Below are 17537 nucleotides of genomic sequence, written 5' to 3' on the forward strand. Positions count from 1 at the left end.
AAAATGAAAAGACCTACTTGGTCTGAAGTTACAGGTGTATTCTGAAAGTAGTCTTTCAGCTATCCTTCTGAAAGGTGTGACTGAAGCTGTTTTCTCCATTGCAGATGATTGCTAGCCTGTGTGTAGCACAGTGCTAAGTGAATGATGCAGGAGGGACATGAAATGAAATTTGTCTATTTATCCCCCCCTCCCCGGGGATTATATTACTAGTAATGTTTCTGGTGTGATATGAACTGATGCAGTCCAGAGGCCCCAGTTCAGCATAGGAATTACCACCGCTTCACTCATTCCATGAAAATGCTTTTTACTGTGTGGGAATTGGGGGAATTTAGAAGAACTCCTTAGAGTATTGCAGCTTCCTTAGTCCTTTCCTAGGACCCCAGTCTTTACTTTCATTCATAACTTGAACAGAAAATACTGGGCAAAACTTGTAACATGGTGAATGGCAATGTGCCAAGCCTTGGTACCTGGAGCTTGCCTTCCCTGCCAAACAGATTTGTATGTATAGGTTGGACAGCAGATGTTCAAACAGCCTCTGAAATAAAAAAAAAAAAAAAGAGGACAAGGTTGTGGTACAAATAGTTTTATTTATTTTGTGCAGGGCAATTTTTGGACACTGCACATTACTGTAGGTTTTCCAAGCACTTCATCTCTTCTAGCAGCATTGATCCTGTGAATATAGAGAAACTGTATTTTAGTGTTTGTTTTTTGAGAGTGAGAGTGCTCACAGTTGATGAGGTCAGACCATGAGGGAGAAAAGAGGGAAGAAGGGAAAGCTTCATATTTTTCAGGAAATACTGCCTTCAGAGTACATTTCTCTTTTGATGTTGGTTTGAATACTGTTTTCATCACACAGGTAAACTTTATTTGCTTATTATTTATTTTATTTTATTGATTGGACATCAAGTAATGAAGTTTTCTGTGCAAGAGATAGATACACAAGTGGTTTTTAAGTCTTTGCCCTCCTCCTCTCTGAGACTAAGTCTCAAATCCCTATGACTGGGGGTTTAGTACTCTAGGAAAGCTTTGTTCCTTTAACAAACACAGATTTTCTGGTTTGTTGGTTTTAAAAGCCTTCCATAAAATAAATTGAAAACACAGTGCTTGGCAGTGCCATTTTGGTTGAGTGCTGAAACATAATCTACATTAGGCTGTTACAGTGCTAAAGCCATGTAACTTTCTTTTAGAAATGAAATGTTTGTCTCTAAACAGGCACAGCCTCTCATGGCATGTGTCATACTCTCATACTACTATTCTTTTCATCTCAGCCATTTCAAAAATAATAAATGCACTATGCTGAAATTATTTTGATAGTGCTTAACAAAAATTGGAAACAGTCTGCTACTTTAATGGTATTATTGCCTTTATTTTCTTAACTGACATTCTATACTTTAATTCCAAATTCCTTGTCATTTTAAGAGTGAAAGTCTTAATTGTTCTAATATAACTGTAGGAAGATGTGTAACTCTTTCTAGCCATGATACGTAACTCTTGACCTGTACCAATACATGTGACTGGCACTAGTATTATCACAAGGAGAACTGAAATGATGAAACTGTGTGTTAACCTCTTGGTACCTACAGTAGGCATTGGCACTGTGGGTGTTTTGTGTTTGGGGAGTAAAGAAATATTTTGGATAACAGCAAAAAGTGAATTCGCCTTACATTCTGCACAGTGCTTTTGTCCTATCTTCTCTCATATTGCAACAATCTTGCATAAACTACAATACATAATGCATCTGTATTTTTCACACATTTAGTTATACACCTGTTAGTATTGAAAAAAATTGTCATTAGTTTGTCTTGTACTTTAAAATTTCTTGTGAATATTTCACATATTCTTTTTAATTATGCTCTTGCTCCAAGCTGATGCACATTGTTACTTTCAATACAATTTTTTTCTATTCCAGTATTTTCTTTAGCTCAGAAATGCAATTCTTGCCTTTTTCAGTCTGCAACAAAAAAGCATTATTTTGTAATGTGTAGGGATGGTCTGGCCTTATTTTATTCCCATTTCTTAAGTGTGTTTTGCCAGAAAAGAATTAGTGTATTTTCATTTACAGTCTGATAAATAGTATCTCCTACATTTTCTCTAAATCTCCAATTGCATGCATATTAGAAGGCCACATAGTACTGCCAGCTTTTATCAGCGCTCCTTACTGACACATATTTGCCCAGTATGGCCAGCATCTACTTTATGACTTTAATCATAAGAAGTTTATCAAACTAAAAATACCTTAACATTGAGAAAAATATGACATATGGCACACAGTATTTTCTGTTGTTTTTTTTTTTTTTTTTCTCTTGGATATTTGACTTACCTAAATCAAAACATCTTTGTTATAGAAGGTATTAAGAGGTATTCAAGGCTTCTATCTTCAGTGATACAGAAGCAGATGACAAAATGTATGGACTACAAACAAGAATTCTTTGACTCTATTCCATAGCACTTTTTCATTACCTCAGCTCTCAGTAGTATGTTTGGGGTTTCTTTGTTCTTTGCGAAATCCCAATTTGAAAAATTACCTGGCATTTTTAGGTTTATTAGAATTTAATAGGTTTGTGAAGTAGTTATCTTAATTAAAAAGAAGAAATACTGTGTAGTAGCTCTCCAGTGTTCTGTGTGAACTTTAAGCAGTTTTAGATTTAAGGGAAAGAAAAGCATAGTTGCCCTTACTTCAGCATGCAGGAAAATAATTAGAGAGATGCTAATAGAAACAGTAAAAGCTGTGAGAGACCGGGGAAAGAAACTGAAAAAGGCAGAATAGGAAGAATAGCTGCAGAAAGTCAGGTTACAGAGAGTCGGAAAAAAACCCCAAACAAACAAGGAAAAGCTTTCTGCAGTAGGTCGTCTCTCCAGTACTAAATACTGCCTACCTACTGTTCTTCATTAACAGTACCAGCTGTCATCAGGAAACAGAAATCCCAGAAAAGGCCTTCCCCTTCTGAATGACGGATTTATTCAGTCATGTTGTTCTCCATGATGTTCCATAATCATTGGTTCAGGTCAGGTTCCCAAAATGTTTCCAAGCTCATGATGGATCTCAAGAATGTTGCTTGTGAATTGGTTTAAGGAATATAGCTGACATCCAGGACAGTGTTTCCAATTCATCATCCTGTTCAGTGAAAACCTACCCGTGAGCAAGGCAACAAGCACACCTCCATGAGCACTGGCTTGTGATTTCCTGCAGTAATGCTAACAGTGAATACCCCACAGGCTGTGGGAGCTGGGGAAATAACCTTGCTGGGCTCTGTGCTCTCCTTGTTCACTGCTTTCAGTTACGTTCCCACAGGCTAAGTAATTGGTTGTAGGCTTATGAAGTAGTGTGAATTAATCTCCAGACTGATTTTATTCCACTACTTACTGCTAAACAGCTGGCAAAAGACTTTGAACTGAACCATTCCTCATTTTCTCATTGTCTTTAGTAATAAGAAAGAGCAGAAACATGGACATGATTATCAGTGATGATTATTGCTTATTTACATCTGCTTCAAGTTCTGGATGCTTGAGAAGTCTGCTAGTTTTACTTGGTATGAGAAAAATCTTCATGAAAACCTCACAACTTCTTGATAATTCTCTTGGAACTTCTTGCTGTATTAACACAGTCTCTAAGAACGTGTCATTTTGAGGTGGTTGTCATATATTATCTGCTAGAAAGCTGTACTGCATACTGCTATAAGCAATGTAATAGTCTCTAAATTCTTTGCATAAAGATTTCTTTTCAAGTGTAGAAAAGGTAATTTAAATGGCTGCAACAATTTCTGCTCACATATTTACTCCTGGGATGCGTATGGCAGCTGTGTGTGCATTCTGGTATTGCATAAGCATTTACCTGGTTCAGATTTTTGAAATGTGCAAGTCTTAACTTCTTTCCATTATCATGTGTTCTGAGTTTAGAAGTTTGTTCGCGTTAGTTTTTGTTGCTAAAATAAATAAAAGCCAAGTTGCATGCTGTCTATGCCATGTGGGTCTATTAGAAAACAGCTTTATCTGGCATGTATGCCGTATGCCTGTATGAGAGTGAGAGCAGAGTTGCTCTCCCTAGGTGATGGGGAATGCAACCCAGCTTGTGAATTGAAGGAAACCAGCATGTGCCAGTTTAGGGTTGGGTTTTTTTTTGTTTAGAAATGTGCTGTAGGCATCTCCTTTCTTCATCATGAAAGTTAAAAAGTTATTCCCACAAATGAATGCAGCATGTGTTTCAAGATTCTTTTAGGCAGATGTAACAGATTTTCTTCATGCAGCAAGCCCCTTTCTCTGTCACACAGTCAGTTGTAGTGTCCATCCCAGCTGAGAGCAGTTCTATCTGCCCTTAGCAAAGTGTAGAAGTCAGCTTCACTTACAGTAGTTAGACCCCTTGGGTGCATTTTGTGAATGCACCCAACCTCTTTCCTCTGGAGACCAAGGAAAGGAGACAGTCTGCCCTGAAATATGGCTATTGTTAATTGTTTAAAGATCATAGAACTATAGAATCACAGAATGGCTTGGGTTGGAAAGGACCTTCTAACCCCCCTGCCATGGGCAGGGACACCTTTCACTAGACCAGGTTGCTCGAAGTCCCATCCAGCCTGGCCTTGAACACTGCCAGGGATGGAGCAGCCACAGCTTCTCTGGGCAACCTGTTTCAGTGACTCACCACCCTCACAGTAAAGAAGATGTCACAGGAGGCATGAGTTAAGGAAGATTTTAGCCATTCTTTTAATAAATGTATAGAGCCAGAAAAGGTACTCACTTGGAAGATTTAGCTTTCTTACTCTAGGAAGATAACCTGGGAAGTGCATTGGTACCCTTCCTTGCAAACTTCTGGCAGATATTTTTAATGTAGGTCAGTTTGAGCTCTTGTGTGGGACAGCATAATTTAACTTTGCGTCTTCCAGTTTATAAAGACAACATGGTCTCAAATATTGAAGTGAGTCCTTGGTCCGAACAGTCTCTTCAGTTACCATTAGGTAGTTTCCAGTAATGTTTTCTACACAGGATATCAGTTTAGCTTACTGGTAGCTATAAACATGCCACATGAGTGCAGTTACTTGAAAAGCCTGGGAACAGATTTTGAATTTAACACTCACAGGCAAGGTGTAAAGGCTGACAGACAGCTCAGCATGGGTCAGGGCACAGGCAGAAACTCTTGCAAAATGTGTTGCCAAAAAAAGAAAGGAGACAATAAACTTGCATCTTTGCATGGGAATAAGCAACGATCAAAATCTCCTGATATTTGTGAAGGGGGAGAAGAAAATGCTATGGTGAAACACTCTGTGCACTGAAAAATAATTATCCGTTAGGTCAAGTTACTCATGGCTGACTGGGCAGGTAAAGGTGAGGTGAAGGATGTTGTAGGCAGTGATATATATTGTCACCTTTCAAAAACAATGGAGGTTCTTCTGTAAGACTGCAGCCTGCTTCGGGAGGACACTGCCCATGCTGTGGGCACTCTCTTCCCCCTCCCAGCTGCTCCCCGATCATCTCTCAGGCCAGCGCTGAGGCCCCCATGCAGAGCTGGAATGGAGCACATGGGCCCATGGGCAGGAGTCAAGAAGGGGGTCCCTGGGGGGCAATGAAGGTCTGGCACTGGCATTGCAGGCTCTTGGTGGCGCGCAGGAAGTGGTAGGTCTGTTTCCAGGCTGAACTGAGGTGGTTGGGTGTTTGGAGAGCATGAGGGATTTTAAGGTGCTAATTGCCTTGTGCCATATTTTGAAGTGTAAACAGGAAACTGAAAGCAAGTTGGATATAAAAAAAGACATACTACTGCTGTTACTGCTTGCTACACTGTGAGCAACTAGCTACCTAGTCTGCAGGTGTGCATACAGTAGGTGTTTTTTCTCCCCAGAGTATTGTTGGGTTTGTTAGAGGGATAGGCAGAGAAATAACATGCCAGCAGAGAGAATGGTGTGCTTTCAGAGGGTTGCTAGGATTTTGTGTTGTTTCTTAAAGAAACTGGACTTTGCCTAAAGAGAGGGAGGTGAGAGAAGTGAAAGAGAAGGAAAGGTAAAGGGAGAGATTGAGGAAGGAGGAGGAAAAAGATGAGCTGCAGAGTGAAGACACAGTGTGGAAAGGATGTTAGCTAAATGTGGCATTGGTATTAGTTATTAGAGTGCATGCATTATCGACTGGAGAATGTTAGTGGAAGTTGAAGCCACTTAATTGGCCTGTTACTGCTTTTTTGCAGGTGTGCATAACAGTGTTTGTTGGGTTTTGTAACAAATATATATATATGTATATAAAAGTTCTACAGATAAACTTTGAGGCCTCGAATATTTGCTATGGTAGTATGTGAGCATACTTCTGTATCTTCCAGATTTACAAAATCATTATATCCTTAATAAAACTTAGGAAACAGGTGTATGATGTGCTTTTTGGAGGGAAAAAAAAACAAACCACCAACCAACAAACCAAACCAAACCAAAACAAAAAAAAAAAACCTGTAACTTTTCATGATTAAAAGTGTAATCTAAGATCCCAGTAGCCAAGCAGTCATGATTGTCCCAAAGAATTCTCTGAAGGAGATTTATTTTGTTCCTGATGCAATTGCTGTAGCAAGTGAAGGTTAATGTGCTGATCACTCCAAAAGGAGTGGTGGGTGCACACATTATTGAGTGCCTCTCTCCCTTTTCTGTTGGTATTGATGGCTCAAATACCTTTCTGAACATCAGATTCTCTCCCTGCTGTTCTTTTCTCCCTCAGCCTCCACAGGTTCTTCTGATCAGGTTAACTTGTTTGCATTTGTGGCAGTCTTTCATCAGATTATTCTGAGAATTTCCACAGCCAATACAGAAATCCATTAAATATATATAAAAGGTTAATCTCAACTCTTAATTACTCATTAATCTTGCTGGAAATACACATTGTCTTCATCCCATCCCAGGCCAAGTCACCAGCCTGAAAAAAAAGTGAAGTATTGTAAAGTTTGTTAATAACAAAGTCTGGCTGACAGGTTGAAAAATGAGGTCCACTGTGTTGGGGTGCATTCAGTTCAAAAAAGTGATTAACTATATGCCAAACTGTCGAAGAAATTTTGCATGATTAAGGAAAAGTTCTTAACATTATATCTGTGCTAATGACATCTTCCCTCAAATCCCCCCTCCTTTATCTTTAACTTGTAAATCACTTCTGTTTTCCCTCTAAAATTTTAGTTACATCTACTTGCTAATTGAACTGACCACAGACTTTGGCTTGCTTGAAAGAGTTCCTCCTTACTCTTGACCTCCCATCAAACCACGGCTGCATCCTGGGAGGCTCTGTTTTCCAGTGCAGCCGGATTCACTGACACAGTAGGTCATAGCCTGGGATGATTTAGAAGTCCCACACTTGCTAAATAATGCAACCTGTTTTATGGCTATTTGCTTAAAATCCTGTTTCTGTAGAGCTGGTAAAGTGTCTGACAAAAGGTCAAAATGATTACACAGTTTCCCTCCATTGAACTGGACTTCTGCTGCTTCCTGGTGCTGCTGTCAGTGTATCTTCACTTGGGCTTGATTTTCTTAATTCAAAAATTGATGAAAAAAGTATTTTCTGATGAAAAGTGTGTTTGTCAATATTTGCCACTCCCTCCATGGATTTCTGTTATGTTTTTATTTTGATTACTAGCTCCTGACCTGTTTCTATTCTGGTTTGCTTGAAAACTCAAATTTTTACATACACAATATCACATTTGCTCTCATATTCTGTATCACACCATGCTCTTTGACAAAAGGTATAATTTAATTTTCAAGATCTTTTGGGGAGCAGATACCAGCCTCATGTTACCAGACCAGCGGAGTATTTTTATATTCAGAAACAGAAGAAAAATAACCTGTTGTGAGCAGCAAGTCTTTATTCTTGGTCAGAGTTGGATTATCAGATAAAAGGCTATATTTCTTCTTTGCCTTGTGACACAAAGTCAGACTTAAAAAGCCTTCTACTTGTTCAAAGTGACTCTGGAGCTGAAGAAGTGACACTGCGTAAGACTGTGTATGACACACAACCCTGCAATGTGTTTGTTCTGTGGGTTCAAAGTATTGAGTCTTGAACTCTTTCTAGTTTGATAGAAAACCCATCATAATGTTTGACTATTACAAAGCTTCAGCATCACCGGTGTTGAACTGTACCTGACGTTTGTATATATCATACAAGATGTAGCAAGTGAAATTGGGTTGCAGACATTGTTTTGTGTTGTGGTGATGAATTATTTCTGTCACTGATCACCACACCCGCAATGGAATACACAGCTGTAATAACACATTTTCACATTTCACTTATTAGTTTCATATTGATTTAATATTTTTCTGATATACCATTTTTTTTTCCCTTGGACCTACTTTGCTGTTAAATAAAGCAACTTTGAGGTTTCCTTTGTTCAAAGAATAATTTTTAACTAAAACCAAACCCCCTATATTTGAAGGGGAAATAGTAGACATTACGCAGTTCTCTAGGGTTTTGTACAACTGAGCATATCCTCTAATTAATTTGGTTTTCCGTGGTTCTTTATTACCAGTGTGTCAGGCAAGCTATTGAGGTGATAAGAATGCACTTGTGACAGAAGCACCTGCATCCTTTCTTTCCTTACTGTTGTGCAAAATACTGGTTTCCTGGAAGAACAGCTCTAACAACGGGGTTTCCTTTGCTAATGCAGAGGATCATACCTCACATGGGTAACTTGCTCCCCTTCTTCATCAGTTCTTCAGCATAATACTGCTTGTTAGGAAGGTCTTTCAATCTCTGTAGCGTGGTGCTTCTTTTTCTATTCCTCTTGTATTTTGAGTAAGCATTATGTGTCAGAAGCATGTGAAATGAGACTTTGACCTTTGAATCAGCATGGACAACCAAATTTTGGTTGATAGAGAGATCTTTACTAGCAACTTTTTGAAGTGAAAGTCAGTTGATGATATTGCTTCTTGTCCTAATGCATTGTATTCAACATTGCTGGGCATCTAGTGGATTTTTCTGATGCAGTGAACAGGCAACTGATTTATTCTGGAAAATTTAACCGGCTGTCATGCCTATCAGTACACCCATTTTCTTCTGGTTTAACTATTGCAATTCAAGATGAAATCCTGTTAACAAATTATGGACTGCAAGTTAGTCTTATTTGTGCTTATAGCAAGACAGCCATAAATGCACACAGATTATAGAAACAGAATATTCCTTGGGGGGGGGGGGGGGATTTCTTCAGTTACTCCTATTTTCACTGCATAGCTCAACAGCCAGGATTTGAAAACAAGAGGGTAAAAAATTTCACTAGAGTCATGGCTTCTGTCCCCCCTTCTCATGCTTGTATTAAAGCTTTTAAATAGTATAGAGTGATAAATGGTATAGAATAGGACTGACCATTGAGCTTTGCCTGTGAGAGGCAGGTGGTATGGGTTTCTTGAAATTAAGTTTATCTGTAAAGCACTGATGATACTAAATCAACCACAGAAAAAACAGTATGCAGATTGCACTGTTTTAGTAGCCTATTTCCTTTTTGCCCTTTTTTATCCTTCCCACCTGTCTTTCTTTAATACAGTGCTCAGAGTAGCTTTCCGTAACAAGGCTCTGCACAGACCAGGTGAGGTTGCAGGCATCCATGTTCTCTCCCTGACTCTGGGATTGTCTTCAGGATGCCTGTTCAGGTACAGTTTCCACTGACATTGGCAGAGTTTATTCAAGATGGATGTGTTTCTGTTTTGTTAGCATTTATAGAAGGATGAGAAAGCATGTGCGTGAATGGTTCCTTTTGGACAGGGAAAAAGGCAAGCGGGAGTTATAAAAGAGTAATTCTAACTTCAGATAGAAAAGGAAAATAGTAAACACAAGTCCCCAAGGCTGAATGGACAAATTACAATCCCATTTACTTTTATTAATACTTCAAAATGTGGACAGCATCAGAAGTAACTCTTTTGTACAATGTAAAAATCTTGAGTAGTCAGAAATTAGGTAGCAGCCAAGTAAATTACCAAGAATAAAGCTAAAATTGTATGTGTAATCTGAAGTGATTCTAACATCAGTGCATTTACCAGTCTACGCGTAGCTCTGTCATTGCTGGACACCTGCAGGTTTCATTGTGGCAGGTGCTTGCCATTTCCACTACATATAGCCCTCCTTTAAGGGTTTGCTGGCCATTTCCATCAGTGTAAGAGGTATTTATAAATCCTAAAAAAGGGACTGCTTGTCTAGGGATTATAAAACACATTGCCTCCAGATTACCAGTTCAGAAAATGAAGCTGGCTGAAGGTAGGAGAAGTGTTTTCATATTGCAAACGGACACATTAATATACCCATCTCATAGCAAAAATTGTAAGATGTTTCATACTGCTTTTAAAACAAACAGCACAAAAAAGAAAAAGAATTATCAGATATCACAAGCACAGGGTCCACGGTAGGCAGACAGCTGAAAGAAGAAGAGCTATTATGTGGGTAAATGTAAATTCTAGCAAAAGGCAAAATCCTTTTTCTCAGAATTCACCTGTATTTTTGATGTTTGACTTTTCATGCTGCCTCAGCAGATCACACTTCCAGGTTTGATTGTCATGAAGGATAATCTTACTTTTAAAATAGAAAATATGACATACAGTTAAACTTTGTAGCTATAAGAAGTTGGGCAAGAAACTTTCAAGGAACTTCTAAAATTGCAAACCTTCATTTTCAAAAACTTCCTGAACAGTATATCCAGAAAATCCTTTTGTAATACAAAGAAATCACCACTAACCCAATTAACTGGGATTTAAGTACAGTACTTCCATAAGTGTTAGCTTTCCAGTGGTAATTCTAGTTGACCTAAATGTGTTCTGACTGGAATCAGTGAGTTTTACTTCAGGTTTCCAGGAAGTCGTGCCCAACCTTTCTCAAATTGTTTTCCTTTTCTACTGTGTGACTTAAAAGTTGCTCATATTCTCCAAAATTCCTGCTGTGTGTCAGAAACTCTCAAGAGTACTTACAAAGCTGTTACACGGTGGTAGGAAATGTCTTGGTAGCTCTTTTTTTTGGTTAGCAAATCTTCCAAGCGCTTAGGCGTGTTCTCTATTTTCTCAGTGTTACTGAGTGGTTATTCCCACAGACAGTGAAACAAATTAAATCTTAAAAATTCTGTGGCTTGTAATATTTTCTGAAAAAAATTCTGCTGTTCATTAGTGTTGCAGCATATGAAGACCAAAAGTTGGTGGAAATAAGTGCTACTACTGTGTATTCAGACCCACAGAAAGGCTTTCTTCACTTACTATGTAAGAACAAAATTCCCTGTTTACACTATTTGCCTGAGCTGAATATGTCATGGAAGAGAAACTGTGGGGATCTGCAGAGCTAGCATGCACAGTATCACACAAAACCCTTACTTGTTCTGAGAGTGGTCTTCCCCACGGGGTTACCAAATCAAGACAGAAACTCAATTAAAACACAGTAAGAAATTGTAACCCGGGACTGAGCTTCTGAAAACAGTCTGAGGCTTTGCAGTACTTGCAGCACTGTTTCATGGTAACCTTAATGTCACAAACCAGAAAATGTTGGTAGAGACAAGGGAAATATTCTGGAGTAATCTCTCTCTTCATGTGCACAGATTATCAAGCAGAACAGCTAAATGTGCCCTGGAAAGGGTTTAGCAGGGAAAAAACCCACAACCAAGTATAGAAACAACTACCAAATTAATACAGTAAATATTTGTGTGAATTTAAAATTAAGTAATTTGATTTCTGCTCTGTACAGCAATTTATTCTGTGCATGCCTCCTGTTGGCTTAGTAGACACGAAGAACACAAGCTAACTCAGCTCTGGCCTTAGCACAGCTGCCTTGAAAAGTTTATAGATTTCTCTCTTCTGAAAAACATAGATTTGAGTGTTGATGTTTTTCATTCAGATTACAGAGAATCCACTTGGTCTTTACACTCCTGACATCTGGAGATGGTTTAAATGATTCTTCAAACACCAGTGTGAAAAGGATGTGTCTGTGTAGATGAAAGTGATGTTGTGGGTGTTAGCATAAAACCACTGAATTGTGGGTCAGACATAACTATCTGTGTGCCAAATAACAGCCAAATCCTGCACCTAACCTCCTTTCTCAGTACATCAACTTAAAGACATTTTCCTTGAGTTTTATTGGAAAGCCTAAAATGCATTACAGGATTTCCTTCTACTTCTCCTTGTTCAAATGCTTAAAGTTTGCACAGCTTCAGCAGACAATTAAGTCAAACATCGACAGAGCACTTAGGATGGGATGAATTTGAAGTGTATAGGAATTTTTGTGATTCAGAAAAAGTACATATTCTAACGACAGGAAGGGTGTATGGGTTTGGAATGAAAATAGTTTGCTTCCACTTTGATCAGTCAATTTTATGAGATGGGACCACTCCATAATGAAGGTAGCAATCTGTACAAAATGTCAAATTATTGATCAACTCTTTTATGAGTATGCGGTAATCCATTTTAATACTGATCATTGATCTTTGCAATGAGAGTGAAATGCTCTTGAATTTTATTGTTAGGTTAAATTTCTCTATTAAATATACTGCGTGTGTGTTGTGCACTGCTGAAATGGATGTAATGAATTTATAGTACCTTATTTTTATTTATTTTTTTTTCAAGAGAGCTTTCCTGAGACAGTGATGGAATTTTAGATGTGGCAATCCCATCCCTGGCAGTGTTCAAGGCCAGGTTGGATGGGGTTTTGAGCAACCTTGTCTAGTGGAAGGTGTCCCTGACTGTGGCAGGGGGCCTGGTACTACATGATCTTTCAACACAAACTGTTCTGTGAGCTATGTTTCAATGGAACAGGATGGCTGTTCACAGTATTTCAGTGAAAGAGAGCTCAGACGGCCGTGTAACTAATTACCCCTTGGAGATACTATCTCATGTGGAGTAGATATTTTTTCTATTAAATTGGCATGTATTTGTGACCTTTAATTTATCAGAAACAGTCTTCCTTTATTGTAGGCAACAATGGAGATCAACAGTAAGCTGTTGCATTGCTCTCCTTAAATGACACTTACAGTTTGGCAGGATTACAAGGAACCTAGTATGTTTGCCATTCATGAGCTAAAATACAGGGATTTACAACTTAGTTTTCCATCTATTGCCCCCAGCAACATTTTACCTCCCTGAAATTTTGGAAATATGGTTAACTGTTGGGTTTTCCCCTTCCAAAGTACTTCCTCCAAAAGGAAGAGGTAGCTGATTGTGTCATCATTATTATTATCATCATCATTATCATCATCATAATTGCATTGGCCTCAGCTGGTGTTTAAAAGCAGTTTCTAATGCTAAATCTCTTAGCTGCTTTCAGTTTCTTCCTGCTCTTCCCTTTTTTTAGCAGAGTTGGGGGCTAACCCCTGCACTTAACCTCTGCACCAGGGAGTGCCAATAAACCCAGTGATGGTTGGTAGAAGTGTTTTTTTTCCCCCTTTGGACCCTGAAATGCCACTCTTCTTTCCTCCATGTGTATATGGTATCGTATCAGATCAAGCAAGACTGACCTCAGCTTCACTGTGACATTTTGAGAGAAGACTACTGAAATTTTACGGCTCACAGTCAGTAATTGTAAAGACTAATGGCAGTGGATGTTAGTATGTGGTCATTGTGGTTCAGAAAGAGGGACAGCTCTTTCTACGTAGAAAGAAGCCTTTTCTTTGAGATTGGGACTGAATGTGGAATTAAAAGAAAATGCTAAACCAGAGTCATCTAGTCCAGTCCTTCAGCCTTTTACCTAGACGCTGGCAGAAAATAATTAAGGCACTGTGAGCTATGACGTTTTATTTTTAATGAGGAAGGAAAGGGCTCATTTTGGAGTCTGGTAGTTTATTCATATGAGTGTGAAGCTCATATTTTTGTAAAAGGGAAGGTTATTTTTCTTGACAGGATCTCTGTATACAAAATAATCAAACAGTTGTTTTCCTCCAGTGTTCATATCATACAGGTGTTGGTGAACTGAAACCCACAGAGTGGTGAAGGCCCTTTAGCAAGAAATCCTTGGAAGCAAGTTAAATCTTTCTGACATCAGCAGAATAATTGAATTACTTAAACATTTGCACCACACTGAAGAATTATCATAATATTTTACAGGCATCATTACATCTACAGGGGTCTTGCACTGGGTTGTAGGAACTTGTCATGGCTAGGGCTTGAGCCTCATTTCTGTCTCAGGTGTCGTGATCCTTGACCTGACACCTCTCAGACTTCAGGGCATACAAGGAGTCTTGCTGTGTTCAGTGGGAGGAATCCCATATGTACATAAAGTTGTTGTTTGTAGTGTGTGTTGGAGCCTTGGAGTTGTCTGTGCTGGAGACCAGGCTGGGCGCTTAGCCCTTCGCTTTTAACCTTCCTGTTTAGTGCTGTGCATGTTTCTAAGAACAGGAGTGTAAGTTTTATTTTCTAGGTGCCTGCATATTTAGGACAAAAGTTTCATAGCTTCTGGTTGTACAGTCTGAAAAACGTAAGTTTAGAAGAAAAATAATTAAAAGAAAAAAGCTCAAAATAAAACATTTTGTATTAGAAGAAACTGACAAGACAGGCTGAAAGAGCTGGGGTTGTTCAGCATGGGGAAGAGAAGGCTGAGGAGAGGCCTTTCAGTACTTAAAGGGGGGGCCTACAAGAAATCTGGAGAGGGACTTTTTGCAAGGGCATATAGTGACAGGCCAAGGGGGATGGCTTTAAACTGACAGAGAGGAGATTTAAATTAGATATTAGGAAAAAATTCTTTCACTGTGAGGGTGCTGAGGCACTGGCACAGGTTGCCCAGAGAAGCTGTGGATGCCTCATCCCTGGCGGTGTTCAAGGCCAGGTTGGACAGGGCTTGGAGCAACCTGGTCTAGTGGAATGTGACTGCCCACAGCAAGGGGATTGGAACTGGGTGACCTTTAAAGCCCCTTTCAACCCAAGCCATTCCGTGATTCCATGATAAGCTGAAGAATGTGGGCATTTTAATTAATTCAGAGTGAAGTTATGCTGTCATTCTGTAGTAGCATATCGACTTCTACTCTCAATTAGAAGGCCTAAATGACTGCACTCTGGGGACAAAGCGAAGCACAGCCATGCTGCAGGTTTAGGGCAGGGCCGCGGGCAGCCCCCCTCGGCTCGGGGCTCGGGCTGCCCTGTCGCCGCTGCCGGTGCTTCAGCTGCGAGGCGGGTGCGTCGCCCGGTGCCGGAGGGGGATGTGGAGATGCTACGGGATGGATCGATCGCTGCGGGTTTTGTTTTAGGGGGGAAGCTCGCGGGCTGCGCGGGGCTGTGGGGGGCCGGCGGGTGGGCGGGGCCTGCGGCGACGAGGTGTTGCCTCAACAAGGGCGATGGGGGCTCGGCCCGCCGTTGCCATGGAGACCTTTGTGCCCGGCGGAGCGCTCCTCTACCCGCCCGGCCTGCTCCTCTCGCACCCCCTCCGCTGTCCCGCTGGGCCGGTGGCAGCTGCCCGCGGCCGGGCCTCGCCCCCTGCCCGCCTGCCAGCCCCGGGGAGGCCTTGAGGGACGGGGAGGCGGGGAAAGGGCTGGCTTTTGTTGTGCTGCTGCCGCGGCCGCCGTCTTTCCGCGCTTTCGGAATGGCCGTCAGCGCCCGCCGGCTCGTGTTTTCACCAAGTTTCTTCTTGTAAGTGTAAAAAGAGGAAAACAAACACTACCCCAGATGGCAAGTCCTGCTTGAGCTGCTGCTCCGGAGAGGAGGGAAACTCAGCTCGGCTTTGAGGAGACTTCCCAGAGCGGTGCTGAAGTGATCAAGGAGGTTAATTTACAAGTGGGCGACAAAGGTAAAAGAGTTAAAGACGGATCGCTTGTTTGGGACTGTCTCGAAATTTGTTTGTTGGAAACGAAGCGAGGTGTTTCGTGGAAAGGTCTATAAGTGTTTTTAAACGTCATTTCTGAATGGATTAGAAACGTTTTTGGACCTCAGAGCTCTTAAAAGCAAGAGATTTCGTGGAAGGGTCTGTACGTGGTTTTGAACGTCTCTTCTGAGTGGCTTAGAAATGCTTTTGGACCTCGAAACGCTTGAAATTACGTTATCCAAAAGCATATAGGTAGCACCATTGCTGGATTTTAAAGTCCACGTGGAGTGGAGTCGAACTTGTGGCTGGTAGGTTTTGGTCGGGTTTTTATCTTTCCTTAGAAACAGAAATCTGGGCCACCCCCTTAAAAAAAAAAAACAAACACAAACAAAAAAACAAAACAAAACAAAAAACAAGAAAAGAAAAAGAGAGAAACCGGGACTTTAAAGTCCATTGAAGGCAGGAAAGTGAAATGTTAAAGTAAATGTTACTCTTCAGTTAAGTGTCTTGTTCCCCCCGAAATGCTTCACATCCTTATTTAGCAACAATGTATTTCCCTGGTTATTTCTTGTTTCAGCTTGCCTAAAGCAAAGATTTCAGAAAATCACTAATTCCGCTGAGATAAAATGATTCCACAGGCTAATCTTTCTTGTGCAAAAAAGTATTTTTTGAGCTCACAGACCTGTTGCTTTGTACTTTTACCCTAGAAAATGTTCTCAATAAATGTACTCAGTGTGTGGTGATATCTTTATTTCAGATTATAGCTTTAAATTGGTGAGAATGGGATTTGCATCTCTCATAATTATGCATAACCTTTAAATCTTTACTAAGCTTTTCAGGTAGATTTTTTGTATATGTGTGTGTGTGTAGATGGGTCAGCTAATTTGAAATTCATTAGAGAAGATTAGTGAAAACGATGGATGGTTGTGACCTCCCGAGTTTCATCTGGTGCTGCTCAAGTCCCAGGAAAATGTGACTGACTGCTCAAGGGATTAAATAACTCAATGTGAAAGTCAGTTATGTGAAAAAGCCCCAACAACCTTTCCTGACACAGCTCTGTATACTTGTTACGGTAACAGTTTGCTTACCAGTTTGATCTTTTGGCTGAATTCAAGTGAAATATCTAAAATGTAAGAACAGCCCATTCCCTCTCCCATGAGGCCTAGTAATTCCTGCCAAAAGAGAAAAAAAATAGGAGGGGGGGATTTAGAGCAGATTGGTTTACATATTATTCCTGACTTAAGACACTGCAGGAATATGTTATTGTGGCAATTGCATTTGTGAGATTACGTAAGTAAGCATGTACCCTCCCAAAGTCCTATATTAATGTTGTTTCACAAAAAGTTTAGTAAAACTAATTCAGCGTTTGGTGAGCGCTCAGCAGTTTAACTGCTTTGTGTGACTGATCCAGGCTTGTTCCTAGTTGATCCAACTAGTCATTTTAACTAATTTTAGTACCACTAATTTTAATAAGGTTGCTTAGCTTGTTATGTGGTACTCTTGAGTTGACTGTGGTGCCGTAAAGTATGCTTTTTACTGTGGGTTCTTTTAGTAACGTTCTAATTGCATACAGTTTAATTTTTGTGGCTTCTGAAGTCATGTCGAAAAGCCCATTGCCTTCCTCTTCTCCCTTCCCAAGATGCACTGTGTAAAGACCTGTTAGTCTTGGCTATGGAATGAACATTCAGGTGTTTCAGGAAGATTTATGAAGGGACATGTGAGGCCTGTAGTGACAGAGCAGTACCCCAAGTTGCTTTAGTCTCCTTTTTTATAGTCCTCTGAGTCAGGTGTAGAAATAAAAATCCAGTGGAGTCCCTAACAGGGTGTGCTCTCGGTGGAACCTCCTGCAT

General features: G+C 40.1%; 1 protein-coding gene across 6 annotated transcripts in view; it reads left to right on the top strand.

The window, feature by feature from the left end:
• Positions 1-17537, top strand: part of CTNND2 (catenin delta 2) — a 655439-nt gene that overhangs the window by 212551 nt on the left and 425351 nt on the right. Inside the window, exon 1 of one of the 6 annotated variants that reach the window (XM_062610814.1) lies at positions 15303-15672. The exons of 4 other annotated variants lie outside the window; for them this stretch is intronic. The gene's annotated coding sequence lies outside the window, so the exon portion shown is untranslated. Of the gene's footprint in view, positions 1-15302; positions 15673-17537 lie in introns of those variants that run through there. One more of the 6 variants, XM_062610815.1, reaches the window with a different exon arrangement.

Source organism: Pezoporus occidentalis, unplaced genomic scaffold, assembly GCF_034315485.1.
Source record: "Pezoporus occidentalis ecotype Australia unplaced genomic scaffold, CSIRO_AGI_Poc_V1 ctg15, whole genome shotgun sequence".
In the NCBI taxonomy this organism is placed as follows: domain Eukaryota; kingdom Metazoa; phylum Chordata; class Aves; order Psittaciformes; family Psittacidae; genus Pezoporus; species Pezoporus occidentalis.